General features: G+C 35.1%; 1 long non-coding RNA gene across 1 annotated transcript; it reads right to left on the bottom strand.

Annotated features, from left to right (window-relative positions):
* Window positions 1-2542: 2542 nt before the first annotated feature.
* On the bottom strand, window positions 2543-13706 carry LOC131380941 (uncharacterized). Its single transcript, XR_009209246.1, has 3 exons — window positions 13576-13706; window positions 13347-13487; window positions 2543-2684 (listed from the first exon to the last, which is right to left on the bottom strand). It is a non-coding gene; the product is annotated as an uncharacterized LOC131380941 (long non-coding RNA).
* Window positions 13707-16616: the final 2910 nt, after the last annotated feature.

The following is a 16616-nucleotide window of genomic DNA, read 5'->3' on the forward strand; positions in this document are numbered from 1 at the left end:
GAAGCAGGGGCTGATTTCAGAGAAGTAATCAGGAATCAAATCATATAGATAAATTCAAGCTAAGGTGAAGGGTTGGAACATTATTCCAAATGTCGTTAAAAGCCTTGGGGGATTTGGGGTATAGGAATGTGATGAGTTGGTCATCATATTACATCACAAATGGTCAATGTAAATTCTCTATAAAGAATAAACTGCAGCATGCTACTCTCATAAAATGAATGTGAAAGTATCCTATTCACCTAATTTTTGGGGGAAGAAATTAAGAAGGATTGGCATTACTTCTTTAAATGTTCATTACCAGTGAAGCCAACTGGCCCTGGACTTTCCTTTGTTGGGAGGTTTTCAATTACTCATTTAATATTCTTGCTAGTTATAGGTACAGTCAGATTTTCTATTTCTTTATAATTTCATCTTGGTAGGTTGTGTGTTTCTAAGAATTTATTTCGTCTAGGTTATCTAATTTTTTGCCATGTAATTGTTCATAGTAGCCTTGTGGGATTCTTTTTCATTTCTGTGGATGAGTGGCAATGTTTTCTCTTTCACGTCTTATTTTATTTATTTGAGTTTTCTCTTTTTTACTTAATCTAACTCATTACTTATCAATTTTTTTATATTTCAATTTCATATTTTGTTTCTTTGATTTTTTCTACTTTTTTATTCTTCATTTTGTTTATTTCTGTCCTAATCAAACTTAAAAAAAACTCTGCATAGAAAAGAAACAATTATGGAATGAAAAGACAACCTACAAAATTGGAGGAAATATTTGCGAACCATATATTTGATAAGGAATTAATCTCCAAGATAAAAAAGAAACTCCTACAACTCAAATAACAAAAATAATAAATGAAGAAGTAAACAGAAACAGTCAATGAAACAAATAACCTAATTTTAAAATGGCAAAGAACTTGAATAGACATTTTTTACAAAGATAATATATAAATAGCCAACGAGTATGTAAAAAGATACTTAACATCAATAATCACTAGGAAAATGCAAACCAAAACCACAATGAGCTATCCCCTTACACCTGTTAAGATGACTATTTTATATATATTATTATATAAATGTATAAAATACAAGCTATATATTTAATAAGCTATATATATTATAAAAGCTATGTATATTATATCTGTGTGTGTGTGTGTGTGTGTGTGTGAGCATGCCTGTATGAGTATATAGGATAACAACTGCTGGTGATGATGTGGTAAAATTGGAACCCTTACAAACTGTGGGTGGGAATACAAAATGATGCTACTGCTGTGCATAACTTATGGAGACACTAAGGAGCTTCCTAGCAACACCGTATGATCCAGAGGCACATATTTAAAAAGATTAAAACCAGTATCTCAATGAGGTACCTGCACTCTGGTGTTCGTTATAGCACTATTCACAATAGTCAAGATCTAATTGTCCATCAACAGGTGAATAGGTACAAACAATATGGCACATTCATACAATAGAATATTAATCAGTCTTTAAAAAAAGGAAATCTTGCCATGTGTAACATGGATGAAACTGGAGAACTTTATATTACATGAAATAGCCATTCAAAGGACAAACAGTGCATGATATTACTTATGTGAGGTGTATAAAATAGTCAGACACTCAGAAGAGAGTAGAATGGTGGTTACCAAGGACTTGGGGAAAGAAGAACTGTGGAGTTACTATTCGGTGGGTATAAAGTGTCAGTTATCCAAGATTAGTAAGTTCTGGAGATTTTCTGTAAAACATTGTACCTATAATTACAGTAACGATTGTACATTTAAAATTGTGTTAAGAGGGTAGATCTCATGTTGTGTTCTTACCCTGATACAAAATAAAAGTAAGAAAACTTTTTTTAAATAATAAATACTAAGGGAGGGAGATTTTTTCAGAGAGACCAGGTAGAGTCTGATTATAGTAGTTTAGGTGAGAGATGATGATATTATGCCTCAGAATTTGTCACCTATGATTTCAGTAATCATTTTGGGTATTACTTGTATGCTTGTTTTCTAAATCAAAATTTTATTCCTTATATGGTGTGGCTCTGTGTCCCCACCCAAATCTCTTGTTGAATTATAATTCCCAATGTTGGGGGAGGGACCTAGTACGAGGTGATTGGATCATGAGGGCAAATTTCCCCCTACTCTTCTGATGGTAGTGAGTGGGTTCTCACGAGATCTGGTTGTTTAAAAGTGTGTAACACTTCCCCCTTCCCTGTATCTCTCCTGCTCTACTGTGTTAAGACATGATTGCTTCCCCTTCACTTTCCACCATGATCATAAGTTTCCTGAGGCCTCCCAGCCATACAGCCTGTGGAACTATGAGTCAATTAAACCTCTTTTCTTCATGAATTACCCAGTCTCAGGTAGTTCTTTATAGTGGTATGAGAACAGACTAATACAATTCTTTTCTATAATTCTCAAATAAGCATATGGCCTTATGACTTAGAAGAAAGAGGACCAACTGATACATTGGGTCTGAAAAACAATGTATAACTTAAATGCTATTTGACACTGGCTAAAAATCTCTGCTGTTTTCTTTTATTACTTGCCAAAACATTCCCCAATCACTCTTTTGCATTTGCTTCATACAATTCAGCATCATCTTCTGTCATCTCTGACCAGCTGCTCTGATTGTGAAACTTCAAATAGTTTCTCTAATCACCAGCCTCCCATGACTGTGTTTTAAGTTCTGAAAACAACCTGGGATAAATTTAGAAATCAAGAACAAAGCACATATGAGACTCTAGATTTAACAGCTTGTGCCTTTTAATGGCATCTGTTATCATGTCTTTGAAAAGCTATTTATCACCACAACTCCCTACTGTACTATTTGAAATGGGTGGCTTTTTAATCTTCCTCACCCAAACATTTTATGTAAGCAAGATCACTAGGATGAGAATAGGAATATCCATTTAAAAAAGAACTGATTTCTGTGTGCTTTGGAAAAACTTAATGTGAATCTTGTATCACATATTCAAATAAAATTAAATATAAAAATTTCCACAATATTTCAAAATACCTATTGCCAGTATTACCAACTTGACATCTAATTGGACATTCCCTCAGTTTCACACAGACATGGAAAACATGTGACATAATCAAACAAAGTGGAAGGTAAGAATATAATGGTTGATATTAATGTTTCATTTTATGCCAATGAGCAAGTCCATCATCCTTATGGGCTACGATTACCTCACTTGAGAAATTAAAAGTTTTATTCAAATATACTTAAGTTCACTTTGGGGTCTGAAATGTTAGTATGTTTTAGCAATAAAAATCTTCCAGGTTTGGTTCTCAAACAAAATTGTAACGTGAATTACTAAGAAATAGGACAGGTTTGATCTTTCACTCTACTTGTTCTATATATTCTATTACCAACATAGACTGTTAGTTGAGTGCATATTAAATTAGTGATGCACAATACGAAGTAATTTAGCTTATAGTAAATTTTAGTAGTTGTACAATTGGATTTTTTATTCTAATTTAAGAAAAATAAAAGTGTACACATTTCAAGAACATAAGTCTGGTAAGATTTTCTTTAAGATATATGTTAGGTTTGGGGTGTTTTTATTATCTTCCACCTGTATTAATTCATGATACAAGTTTTTCTCTCTCTTCTTTTCAGCATCTCACCAGTTTCTTTCTACAAGTAGTGTCAAAGTTTGCTCGGCAGCAGCAGATTATAAAATAAACTAATCTCATGAGCAGGAGAAAATCACTGGGCTCAAAATCTTGCCTGTCTGGAGACAGTCAGACTTTCCATCAGGGACCTGCCATCTCTAGCTCCACAAATCTACTTCTATAGCCTCTTTGTCTGAAATGAACAAGGTAACTCTGTGGAATATAACATGCTTAGATGTTCTGTTACTTATTATTTCCCTTTATTATTCAGTTTGCAGAAACTCTATAGACTGTATCACTTGAAGCCATGAATAAACCCCATAGATATTCATGGAAAAATAATACATGACATTTTTGTTTTACAGACAATTTCCCATCTACAGAAATTTAATACTTAAATTCATGGTAAAATGTGTAGAGTAAGATAGAGTGTAACGATGCCAGTATGTGTCAGTTTGCTATTTTAGTGTGTTCTGTCATTTTCATCTCTCCTGTTTTCTGAGTGATAGTAATTGATGCTGCAAAAGGACAATGTATTGTGTTCCTCTCTTCAGGAAGCAAAAGTAGCATCTTCCTGCATTGAAATGAAAGCCAAAAAGGGCATGAGCCAAAGGAGAGAACTAATTTAGTTATATAATTTTAGAAATAAGATGTGAGCTCAGTTTGTTCAAGGTAGGGCCAAGGCATCTGTTAGTCATAGTCATACACATATGCAGGTCAAGATTCACTTTCTAAGGCCTCACTATACCCCAGTAAAAAATAGAAGATCAATATAAACAGCCATAAATTTTAGATAGTTTTATCAGTTTCCAAAGATAAACATCAATCAGAAGAGTAACATCAGTAAAATGGCTGACCAACAGACCCTTGACCTTGTCCCCCTCACAAAGTCAACCAGAACAATGACTAAACAAATACATATTAATGAAAATAACTGAGAGAGAGGGCCAGAGTGCATAAGAGGAGTAACAGAAACCCTGTTGAGCACAGAAATCCAGGATAGCCACATAAATAATAGAAAAAAATCCCAGGCTTCCACCATCCCATCCCCCAATTGAGATTAGCTGGGAACCAGGAGGAAATTTTCCCCACAGCAAGGAGGTGAGCAAGAAGATCCCAACAACTCTCTTCAACACGTTAGACATTGATAAGGTTTGGCTCTGTGTCTCCACCCTAATCTCATCTTGTAACTCCCATCATTCCCACATGTTGTGGGAGGGGCCCAGTGAGAAATGACTAAATTATGAGGATGTGTCTTTCTCATGCTGTTCTCATGATAGTGAATGGGTCTCACAAGATCTGATGGTTTAAAAAACGGGTGTTGTGCTGCACAAGATCCCTTTGCCTGCTGCCATCCATGTAAGATGTGACTTGCTCCTCCTTGCCTTCTGCCATGATTGTGAGGCCGCCCCAGCTATGTGGAATTGTAAGTCCAATAAACCTTTTTATTTTGTAAATTGCCCAGTCTTGGGTATGTCTTTATCAGCAGCATGAAAACAGACAAATACAGTAAACTGGTACCAGTAGAGTGGGGTGCTGCTGAAAAGATACCTGAAAATATGGAAGTGACTTTGGAACTGGGTAACAAGCAGAGATTGGAACAGTTTAGAGGGCTCAGAAGAAGACAGGAAAATGTGGGAAAGTTTGGAACTCCCTAGAGACTTGTTGAATCACTTTGACCAAAATGCTAATAATGATATGGACAATGAAATCCAGGCTGAGGTGGATAAAAGTCCAGAAAATTTGCAACCTGACAATGTGATAGAAAAGAAAATCTCATATTCTGAGGAGAAATTCAAGCTGGCAGCAGAAATTTTCATAAGTAATGAGGACCTGAATGTTAATCTCCAAGACAATGGAAAAAAATGTCTCAAGGGCATGTTAGAGATCTTCACGTCAGGCCCTCCTTTCACAAGCCTAGAGGCCTAGGAGGCCTAGGAGGAAAAGTGGTTTTGTGGCTGGGCCCAGAGTCCCCTTGCTATGTCCAGCCTAGGGACTTGGTGTTCTGTGCCCCAGCTAAAATGGACCAATGTAGTGCTCATGCCATGGCTTCAGAGGGTGCAAGCCCCAAACTTTGGCAGCTTTCATGTGGTGTTGAGCCTGCAGGTGCACAAAAGTCCAGAATTGGGGTTTGGGAACCTCCATCTAGATTTCAGAGAATATATGGAAATGCCTGGATGTCCAGGCAGAAGTTTACTGCAGGGGTGGGGCTCTCATGAAGAACATCTACTAGAACAGTGCAGAAGGGAAATATGGGGTTGGAGCTCCCACACAGATTCCCTGCTGGGGCACCACCTAGTGGAGCTGTGAGAAGAAGGCCACCATCCTCCAGATCCCAGAGTGGTAGATTCACTGACAGCTTGAACTGTGCACCTAGAAAAGCTGTAGACATGTAATGCCAGCCCATGAAAGCAGCCAGGAATTCAGCTGTACCCTGCAAAGCCACAGGAGCAGAGCTGTCCAAGACCACAGGAACCCACTACTTCCACTGACATGACCTGGATGTGAGACATGGAGTGAAAAGAGATAATTTTGGAGCTTTAAGATTTGACTGCCCCATTGGATTTCGTACTTGCATGGGGCCTGTAGCCCCTTTCTTTTGGTCAGTTTCTCCCATTTGGAATGGCTGTATTTACCCAAAACCTGTACCCTCATTCTATCTAGGAAGTAACTAAATTGCTTTAGTTTACAGGCTTATAGGCAGGGGGGACTTGCCTTGTCTCAGATGAGACTTTGGACTGTAGACTTTTGAGTTAATGCTGAAATGAGTTCAGACTTTGGAGGACTGTTGGGAAGACATGATTGATTTTGAAATGTGAAGATATGAGATTTGGGAAGGGCTGGGGTGGAATGATATGTTTTGGCTCTGTGTCCCCACCCTAATCTCATCTTGTAGCTCCCATAATTCCCACCTGTTTTGGGAGGGACTCAGTGGGAGATGATTGAATTATGGGGGCAGGTCTTCCCAGTGCTGTTCTCGTGATAGTGAATGGGTCTCACAAGATCTGACGGTTTTAAAAATGGGAGTTGCCCTGCACAAGCTCTTTGCCTGCTGCCATCCATGTGAGATGTGACCTGCTCCTCCTTGCCTCCTGCCATGATTGTGAGGTCTCCCCAGCCATGTGGATTTGTAAGTTCCATAAACCTCTTTCATTTATAAATTGCCTAGTTTCAGATATGTCTTTATTAGCATATTGGTCCATGAAAAAGAACCAATACAGACATGTACAGACCTCACCTCACCACTGGGGTCCCATATAGTGCTTACAGTCACTAAGCCCAGCTAAGGGAGCTACCCAGAATTAAGGTAGCTGTGCTCTTCCAGAGAAGGAGCTTACACTGTTCCCCATCCTAGTGGCCACATGACTGCTGTCCTGCTGTCCTATATCATCTTGGAATTAGAACTACCAGAGTGTGTCTTACACTGCAGGCAAGCAGTCATTGCTGCCCTTCATTGATGAGACTAAGCTGCCAGTGGGCCACACTGGTCTGGTGGGCTAACATCCCAAAGCCAAGCTGCAAGCAGATGTTATACCATTCTCATGGAACCAAATTGAAGTAGAACCACTCCAACCACTTATCCCCTTGTTCCCTGTGCCTAGAACTGAAGTGGTACCATCTCTCCTAAGAAATATTACCTTGGCTGTCAGAGCAGTTATGTCTCCAAGGTGCCTGTGTTGAAGCAGAGGCCTATATGCCAGAAAATGTTCCTTTGGCTGCCAAGAGCAATCACATGCCCCAGAACCTAAGGTGAAGAGCCACCTGGATCTCAGGAAAATGGCCTTTGCACTGTGCATAAATATGTCTATCCAGCTCACAGGCATGAGCTGAAGCTCATTGCCCTCTGAAGAAGTGGAACTCTGACTGAGCTGAGAAGCTAAACATCCCAGAGCTAAGCTGATGTAGTACCCCATGTCCCATAAAAATAGAGCAGTGGCTCAGCTGCCACATTTCATCCTACAGGTGAAACATCTCTAGTACCCTGCTTGCCTGGAGCTGGACTAGCCCCCTTAAGCATGAGCTGCTAAGATACCTCTCTCCTTGTGGAATGGAGTCATCAATGAGCTATTCTCTACCTCGCTACAGGGTCCAAATGATGGCTATACTCTGCCATTCTGTGTTTCTTGCTGCTGCTGCAACTGGTCTCACAGAGTCTAGGATACCATTGAATTCTACCGTCCCAGAGTATACAGTCAATACTACATAGTGCTTCATTCCCTGAGATCCAACTTGCCACTGTACCCTATAAAAATGGATTTTCTGAGCCCTGTTGAGTCAGATTGAACCCCTGGGTTAGAATCACAGCTAGAACCTGACACCCTGTGTCAAAACTGCTAATTGGTTCCTCAGAGTCACAGATTCTGGCTCTGTGGTCAATCTACATCCTACCATGCCACAGAGAGTGAATCTTCAGCCCAAGACCAAGGTGCCACAATAGGTTTGCAAGCCCCTCAGCCTATGACTGTGGCCCCACAGCCACTCCAAGCACCCGTACCTGGAACCCAGTGCTACTGCAGCTGCTTACAGGCTATGTCAGACTTGAGAAGGATACCCTCAATTTGAAAAGTGGAAATAGAAGGACACCAAAAACCCTTGACACTGAGGACATTAACAACCTATACCACCACTGATGCTGCCACAAACTTCCCCAGCATAGGCCACTGAGGCACCTGAAGTCATTGGTGAGATTGAATGCAGCTGCAGAAGCTGCACAGAGACCATACTACTACACCTATCCAGAAACGCTTATCATACCCTTCACAAGCAGCATACTAAAACCCAAATGCAAATGGAAGTCTTTCTCTACAAAGAACACTCAAGAAAGTTTTGAAGACATAATTGCTCTACCAGATGCACAGACATTGACAAAGAAACATGAGAAAAATAGAAAATAAAGGAAATATGGTGCCATCAAAGGAATAAAATAACTCCTTAGTAACAGATCCCAATGAAAATAAAATCAATGAACTTTCAGAAAATAAATTAAAATAATGATCTTAATGCAACTTCATGAGATTCAATAACAATACAGATAGACAAGTCAATGAAATTCAGGAAAGAAAAACTATGATATGAACACAAATTCAAAAAAACTATCAATTATTTAAAAAATAAATGGAAATCTTGCAGCTGAATAATTCACTGAATGAAATAGAAAAATACAGTAGGCAGCTATAATAGCAGACTTGATCAAGCAGAAGAAAGGCTCTCCGAACTTGATGATAAGTAATTTGAAATTAGTCAAAGAAAAAAAATGTAAGAATAAAAAAGAGTGAGGAAAACCTACAGGTCTTATAGGAAACTATTAAAAGAACAAATGTTCATTTGATGAGAGCTAGACAAAAAGAAGGAATGAACAAGGCATTGCAAATCTTCTTAAGAAAATAATAGCTGAAAATTTCCCAAGTCTAGAGTGAGATATGAGCATCCAGGTACAGAAAGTTTATAAGACCCCGTAAAGATTCTCTCTGAAACATGTTATAGTCAAATGTCAAAAGACAAAAAAAAATTATAAAAATAGCAAGAGTATCAAGTCACATAAAAGGGAATCTCTATTAGACTAACAGCAGGTTTTCTGCAGAAACATTGCAAAGGAAGAGAATGGAATGCTATATTTAAAGCACTGGGAAAAAAAAGAAACTTGCCAGCCAAGAGTCCTAGCAAAGCTATTCTTCAGAAATGAGAGAAAAATAAAGTTTTTCCTATACAAGCAAAACCTGAGGGAATTCGTCATTACAATGCTGATCTTACAAAATAATGCTCAAGGGACTCCTATATCTAGAAGTGAAAAGATGATAATCATTATCATGAAAACACACAAAATTATGAAATTCACTAATATAGCAGATTCAAAAAGAAGAAAAAGAATTCTAACTTATCACTACAGAAAACCACCAAATTGCAGTGATAAACAGTAAGAGGAAGAAAGAAACACAGAATATATAAAAAAAAAATGACCAGAGTACAATGAACAAAATTACAGGACTAAGTCCTTACCTATCAATAATAACCTTGAATTAAATGTATTAAATTCAGCACTTATAATATACAGACTTGAAGAATGAAAAAAAAGACTCAACTATATGCTGCCTACAAGAAACTCACTTTTCCTGTGAAGTTATATAGACTGAAAATGAAGAAATAGAAAATGATACTCCATGCAAATGGAAACCAAAAGCCAACAAGTGTGGCTACATTTATATCTGATAAAACAACCTTTAAGTCAAAATCTGTAAAGAGAGACAAATAAGGTCCTTATATGATGATAAAGGTATTAATTCAGTAAGAGTATGTAACAAATCTAAATATATATGCATCCAATAACAGAGCACACAGATATATAAAGCAAATATTACCTCTAAAGGGAGAGATAGACTACAATATACATTTCACTTTCAGCATTGGACAGATCATTCAGACAGATGATCAACAAAGAAACATTAGATTTAAACTACACTTTGGACTAAATGGACCTAACAAACATTACAGAACATTTCACCCAACAACTGCAAAATATATAAGCTTCTCATCAGCACATTCACCAGGACAGACCACATGTTAAGCCACAAAACAAGTCTCAACAAATTTAAAAGAATTAAAATAGTATGAAGTATTTTTTCTGACCACAATGGGATAAAACTAGATATTAATAACAAGAGGAACTTTTGAAATTGCATAAATATGTGCAAATTAAAAAACATGCTACTGAATGATGAATAAATCAATAAAAAATTAAGAAGAAATCAAACAATTTCTTAAAACATGAAATAGAAATGCAACATGCCAAAACCTAGGGATACAACAAAGGGAGAATTAAGGAGAAAGTTAATAGCAATCAATGCCGACATCAAAAATGTATAAAGATTTCAAATAAACAACAATGCATCTCAAGGAATTAGAAAAGTAAGAACAAATTAAATTTTTAAAAAAGGTAGAAGGGAGGCAAAATAAATTTTTTGAAAAGAGAAACAAAATCAATGAACACTTAGCTACATTAACCAAAAAGCAAAAAAAGACCAAAATAAATAAAATCAGAAATAGAAAAGCAGACATTATGTATAATACCACAGAAATACAAATAGTCATTAGAGACTATCATGACTATTACAACTATACATCTACAAATTAGAAAATCCAGTTGGAATGGATAAATGTTTCAACACATACAACCTAACAAGATTGAACCAAGAAGAAATAGAAAACTGGACTGGACCAATTACAAGTAATGAGACTGAGTTTTTAACAAAAATCCTTCCATCAATTCCTCTCAAAATTTTCCAGAAAATTTAAAAATAGAAAATTCTTATGAATTAATTCTACAAGACCAGTATTACCCTGATAACAAAACCAGAAAATGACACAACAAAAAGAAAAAAATTATACTTCAATGTCTCTGATGAACATGGATGCAAATATTTTCAAGAAAACACTAGCAAAATGAATCTAATAGCACATTTAAAAGGTCATTTATCATGGACAGTTGGAATTTATCCCAGGGATGCAAGGATGATTCAACATGAAAATCAATAAATAAAACACATCACATCAACAGAATGAAGGAAACACTATGATCATCTCAGTAGATGCAGAAAAAGCATTTGATAAAATTCAATTCAATACTCTTTCATAGTAAAAACTGTCAACAAGTTAGATATAGAAGGAATGAACTTCAACATGAAGCCCATATATAACAAACTCACAATCAACATCATACTAAATGGAAAAAACTTGAAAGCTTCTCATCTAAGATAGGGAATAAGACAAGGGTGCCCACTTTTAACTAACATAGTACTGAAAGTCCTAGCTAGCACAATTAGATGAGAGAAATAAGCAATGGCTATCCAAATTGGAAAGTAAAATTGTCCCTCTTTGCAGACAACATAAGCTTATATTTAGAAAAACTGAAAGACTCCTCCAAAAACTCTTAGAACTGACAACTGAAGTTTTTAAAGTTGCTGGATGCATAATCAACACACAGAAATTAGCAGTGCTTCCTTACACCAACAATAATCTATCAAAAAAGAAATCAAGAAAGCAATCTCACTTATAATAACTTCAACAGTAAAATAACTTGCCCAGGAATAAATTCAACTAAAGCTGTACAAGAGCTCTACTATGACAACTAAAACATACAGATGAAAGAAATTTAAAAGGATACAAAAAAATTAAAAGAGTCCTACGTTCATGGATGGGAAGAACTAATATTATGAAAATGACCATGCTACCAAAAGTAATCTATAGATTCAATTGAATCCCCAGAAAAATACCAATGACATTCTTCAAAGAAATATAAAATAAAATTATGAAATTTGTATGAAGCCATAAAAGACTCTGACTAGGCAAAACAACCCTGAGCAAAAAGAATAAAGCTAGAGTCATCACACTACCAGACTTCAAAATACACTACAAAGTTATAGTAATCAAAATGGCATCTTGGTGGCATAAATCAGACACATACACCAAAGAGAATAGCAAATTAATAAATAAATCTACATACAAATAGCTAATTGATATTTGACAAAAATCCAAGAACATTCATTGGGGAAGGGACATTCTCTCAAGAAATTGTGCTGGAAAAACTGGATATACATATATAAAAAAACCACATTCCTATCTTTCATCATATATAAAATTCAATGTACAAGGAACTCAAACAACCTAACAGCAAACAAATACATAATCCAATTAAAAATGGGCAAATAAGCTGAAAAGGTATCTCTCTAAATATGACATACAAATGACCAACAGGTATATGAAAAAATGTTCAACATCACTAATCATCATGGAATTGCAAATCAAAATCACAATGTGATATTATCTTATGCTATGGTTATTATCAAGAAACAATAAATGCTGGTGAGGATGCAGAGAAAGGGGAACTTTTATACACTGTTGGTAAGAATATGAATGAGTCCAGCCATTACACAAAACAGTGTCCACACTTTTCAAAAAAGTGTCCACACTTTTCAAAACAGTGTCCACACTTTTCAAAAGGCTAAACATAGAATTACCATATGATCCAGGAATCCCACTACTGGGTTCATATAAAAACATCTGCATGTCAAAGAGATATCTGCACTCTCATGTTTACTGTAGCATTGTTCACAATAGCCAAGATATAGAATCAACCTGAGTATCCATTAACAGATTTATCTTTTAAATGTGGTATATATACACAATTGAATACTATTTGGCCAAAACAAAAGAATAAAATTCTGTCATTTGTGGAAACATGGATGAGCTTGGAAGATGTTATATGCTAAGTGAAATAAGCAAGGTGCAGAAAGGTAAATACCTTATGTTCCCATCCAAATGTGGAAGCTAAAAAAATTAATATCATAGAGGTAGAGTGTAGAATAATAGTTACTAAAAGTGGGAATAGGTGGCAGGGAGAGGGGATAGTCAAAGTTGGTTAACAGATACAAAAGTACGGCTAGATAGGAGAAATGCATTCTAATGTTCTGTTGTATTATATGGTGATTATAAATAACGACAATGTATTGTATATTTTAAAATAGCAAGAAGAGAGGATTTTGTTGAATGTTTGCAACATGATGAAACCATAAATATTTGAAGTAATGGATATTCTAATTACTCTGATTTGCTCATTGCACGTTGTATACCTGTATTGAAATATGCTGTACCCCTTAAGTATGTGCAACTATTATGTGTCAATTAAAATTATTTAAAAAGCAAAATAAATATGTATAAGCATTTTAAAAAGAAGTATCAGTAAATTACCTGAATTGTGCCCTCAATTTTTCATCTTTATTTTTTGGTTAAGTATTAAATTGTATGCCTTTTTAAATAAATATTTTGTTTAATTTCATTTAATCAAAAACTTTCTTCTAAATCTTCACTAAACTCGGACACCATCATGTCCTAAGAGAAAAGTATAAAAGTTTTGTTATTAAATTAGCTCAGAAATACAGAAATATATATGCAGTATCATAAAGGGGGTATCACTTACCAGTTTTTTTAAAATTTGCAATTGCTAGGTTTAAGATGATTGTGTAAACTTCAGCTTTCAGCTGTCAGTTTTATATCACCTGCCTTTTCTGTACACATTATTTTCATCTGTTATGGCAATGTGTTACTTATTTTGTACTGTAGCTTGTTACAGTTTAATAATCTTAAGCTGATGAAACAAAACAAGGAGAAATCAGAAATTAGAATTCATATTACTTCCAGGTTTTAAGAAATATATACATAGATGTTTGTAAAACCAAGTATGTGTGCCTAGATACCTTATTTGAAATGATGAAAATTGACACACATATTACAGAATCTCCTATAATTAGTTCATTAGGTCCTATAGATCTTTGGATAAATTGGAGAGGATCAGAAAAAATAACTAATGGGTACTACGCTTAATACCTGGGTGATGAAACAATAAGTACAACAAATTTCCATGACACAAGTTTACCTATGGAACAAATCTCCACGTGTAACCTTGAACTTAAAATAAAAGTTTAAAATGGGATAATTTGAAACATCAAGAAAATGTATGCATCATGTTAGTGTTACTTGCTATACCTATACTGTTCAGTTGTATGTTTCTTTTTGTTGTTGTTTTTGTTTTTTGTTTTGTTTGTTTTGTTTTTGAGATGGAGTCTCACTCTGTCGCCCAGGCTGGAGTGCAGTGATGCAATCTCGGCTCACTCTGCCTTGGGGGTTCAAGCAATTCTGTCTCAGCCTCCCAAGTAGCTGGGATTACAGGCATACACCACCACACCCGGCTAATTTGTTGTATTTTTCGTAGAGATGGGTTTCATCATGTTGGCCAGGCTGGTCTTGAACTGCTGACCTCAGGTGATTTGCCGGCCTCGGCCTCCCAAAGTGCTGGGATTACAGGCATGAGCCACTGTGCCCAGCCTGTGTTTGTTTTTAATTTGCTGTTTGGAAAGGTTTGATGTACATTTGAATTCTATTGACACTTGCTATAAATCTTACAATGTTTACTTTAAAATATTTAAACAAAATTATATCTCAAGTATCTCAGACAAATATTTTATGCCTTAAGTTGTAGGTAGGTGGGCTATTGGTATGTCCATATGACTTTTTTCAGATTTCTCCATAAGTTGTTTTTGTCTTCCAGCTGCTGTGCTCCTCAGAATTTTTTAAAACATTCATCTTGTTTCAAAGGTAAAACAAGTCTGAAATAAATATTCTTAATTATTTACTCTGATATTTATTTACTTTTCTAATTATCCGACTAGAGGTCCTTCTTGAATCTAAATATTTGTCTAGAGTCTGTTCTATCAGTATTAATGATAAACTCAATCCATTTAGCTTAGCCAATATTAATCTCAAATCAATGAGAATTGTACTATCATTCAAATCCAATGTTTACTACTGAATTGTTTGTTCTAATTCATAAAATGTTTTAGATTTATCTAAGCTAAAATAATCTGAAAAAGAAATTTGTACATAAAATGAGATGTTAATTCAAGGATTTGTTTTTGAGATGTTCATTATGCTGGAGAGGCCACAGACGTGCACTTCTATTATATAACCCTTAGTACAGCTGCTTAGCTACCCACATTATCCTCCTTGGGTTTAGCTCTCTGGAGTTTGCTATAATTTATATCCTCATCAACAGTTTTCTCTATAGGGGCTGCTGTATAGAGACCTCATTTCTTAATTACAGTGCAAAACTGCAAGCATTAAATTTAGCCACAATCCCAAACATACCTATATATGTATCCGCATGTGACTATAACTTTAGAACTGTACAGCGTATACATGTCCTTCCATATGTAAATATTTTTTTGGATAAGTATAAGCATATTTGATATCCAGATTATTTTTGACTAAGTAAAAGAGAAAATGTGTGAATATCAGACTGGATGCAAACTAGGTTCCAAATTTAGAAACACAAACTCAATTCTAATAATGATCATTTATTATATCATTTTATTTAGACTCAAAATGAAATACTAGACATTTAAAAGGCTTTTGATAAGAATATCTTTTTAACTTTAAACCTGCTATCGAACACTAATGAATCATCAAACATGGTTTATATATCTCTAGTTATAACTAGAATTTTTAGAAACACAATATTCAAAAAAATTATTAGGCAGCCATCACAACCCATATCTTAGAGGTTTAGGCTGAATTTCATTAGATAAATTAAGTTCCCAACTGCCATCAAGTAGAGATAAATTAGAACTCAAGAATCATTTTATTTTCAACATAATTTAATCTCAAAAGAGTAATCTTAATGAGAAAAACCTAATGATTCTTAAGAAGATTCTAATTAACTTACCATGTGAGCTGGAGGGGAATAAACTGAAGTACTGAAATGAAGCAAAATAAAAAACATTCAAATATTTAGAATTAATATTGTGAAAATCATCATGGTGTAAGCAATTACAAATAATTTTATCAGAAAAAATAGTGGAAAACACTAAGTTATTAGTGAATGTGACTATGGAACATATTTTCAATAATCAGAAATATAATCCAGATTGCTTTTAAAATTCATATTTAAACAGATATATTAGATAAAACTAGTTTAAAAGTCAACTATTTCTGAAATGCATATATTTTCCAAAGTGTTTCTTGTCTCTTTATGACCTCAAAGGCAAACACATATTTAATACTTAACTATTTCATTTGGTGATTGTCTCCATAGATCCAAATAATATGAATATACTATTATATATTACATAATCAATTTAAACTTCTTACTATAAGACAATATTATTCTCTGGCTGATTTATACCTTTCAGTTTCCACTCAATATAATTATGCCTAAATTTTTACTTAAAATCATTTAGTATTTCCGTGATGATTTTTCAAATATTCCTCACTGCTGAGCCAAGAAGTCTACTCTGATTACATTTCCTTCCTTTAAAACTTAAAGTTTCTTAAAACTTAAAAAAAGAGTTAAAAATTCCTATCCCTCCCCGTTTGATTTGATTTTCTTTGAACTTACAAATAAATCACCACACAAACTCCAGAAATTCTGTAAAATGCGTCATTTTAAAATTTCCCATGTTGCCA

This window comes from Hylobates moloch, unplaced genomic scaffold, assembly GCF_009828535.3.
Source record: "Hylobates moloch isolate HMO894 unplaced genomic scaffold, HMol_V3 SCAFFOLD_1, whole genome shotgun sequence".
Lineage (NCBI taxonomy): Eukaryota > Metazoa > Chordata > Mammalia > Primates > Hylobatidae > Hylobates > Hylobates moloch.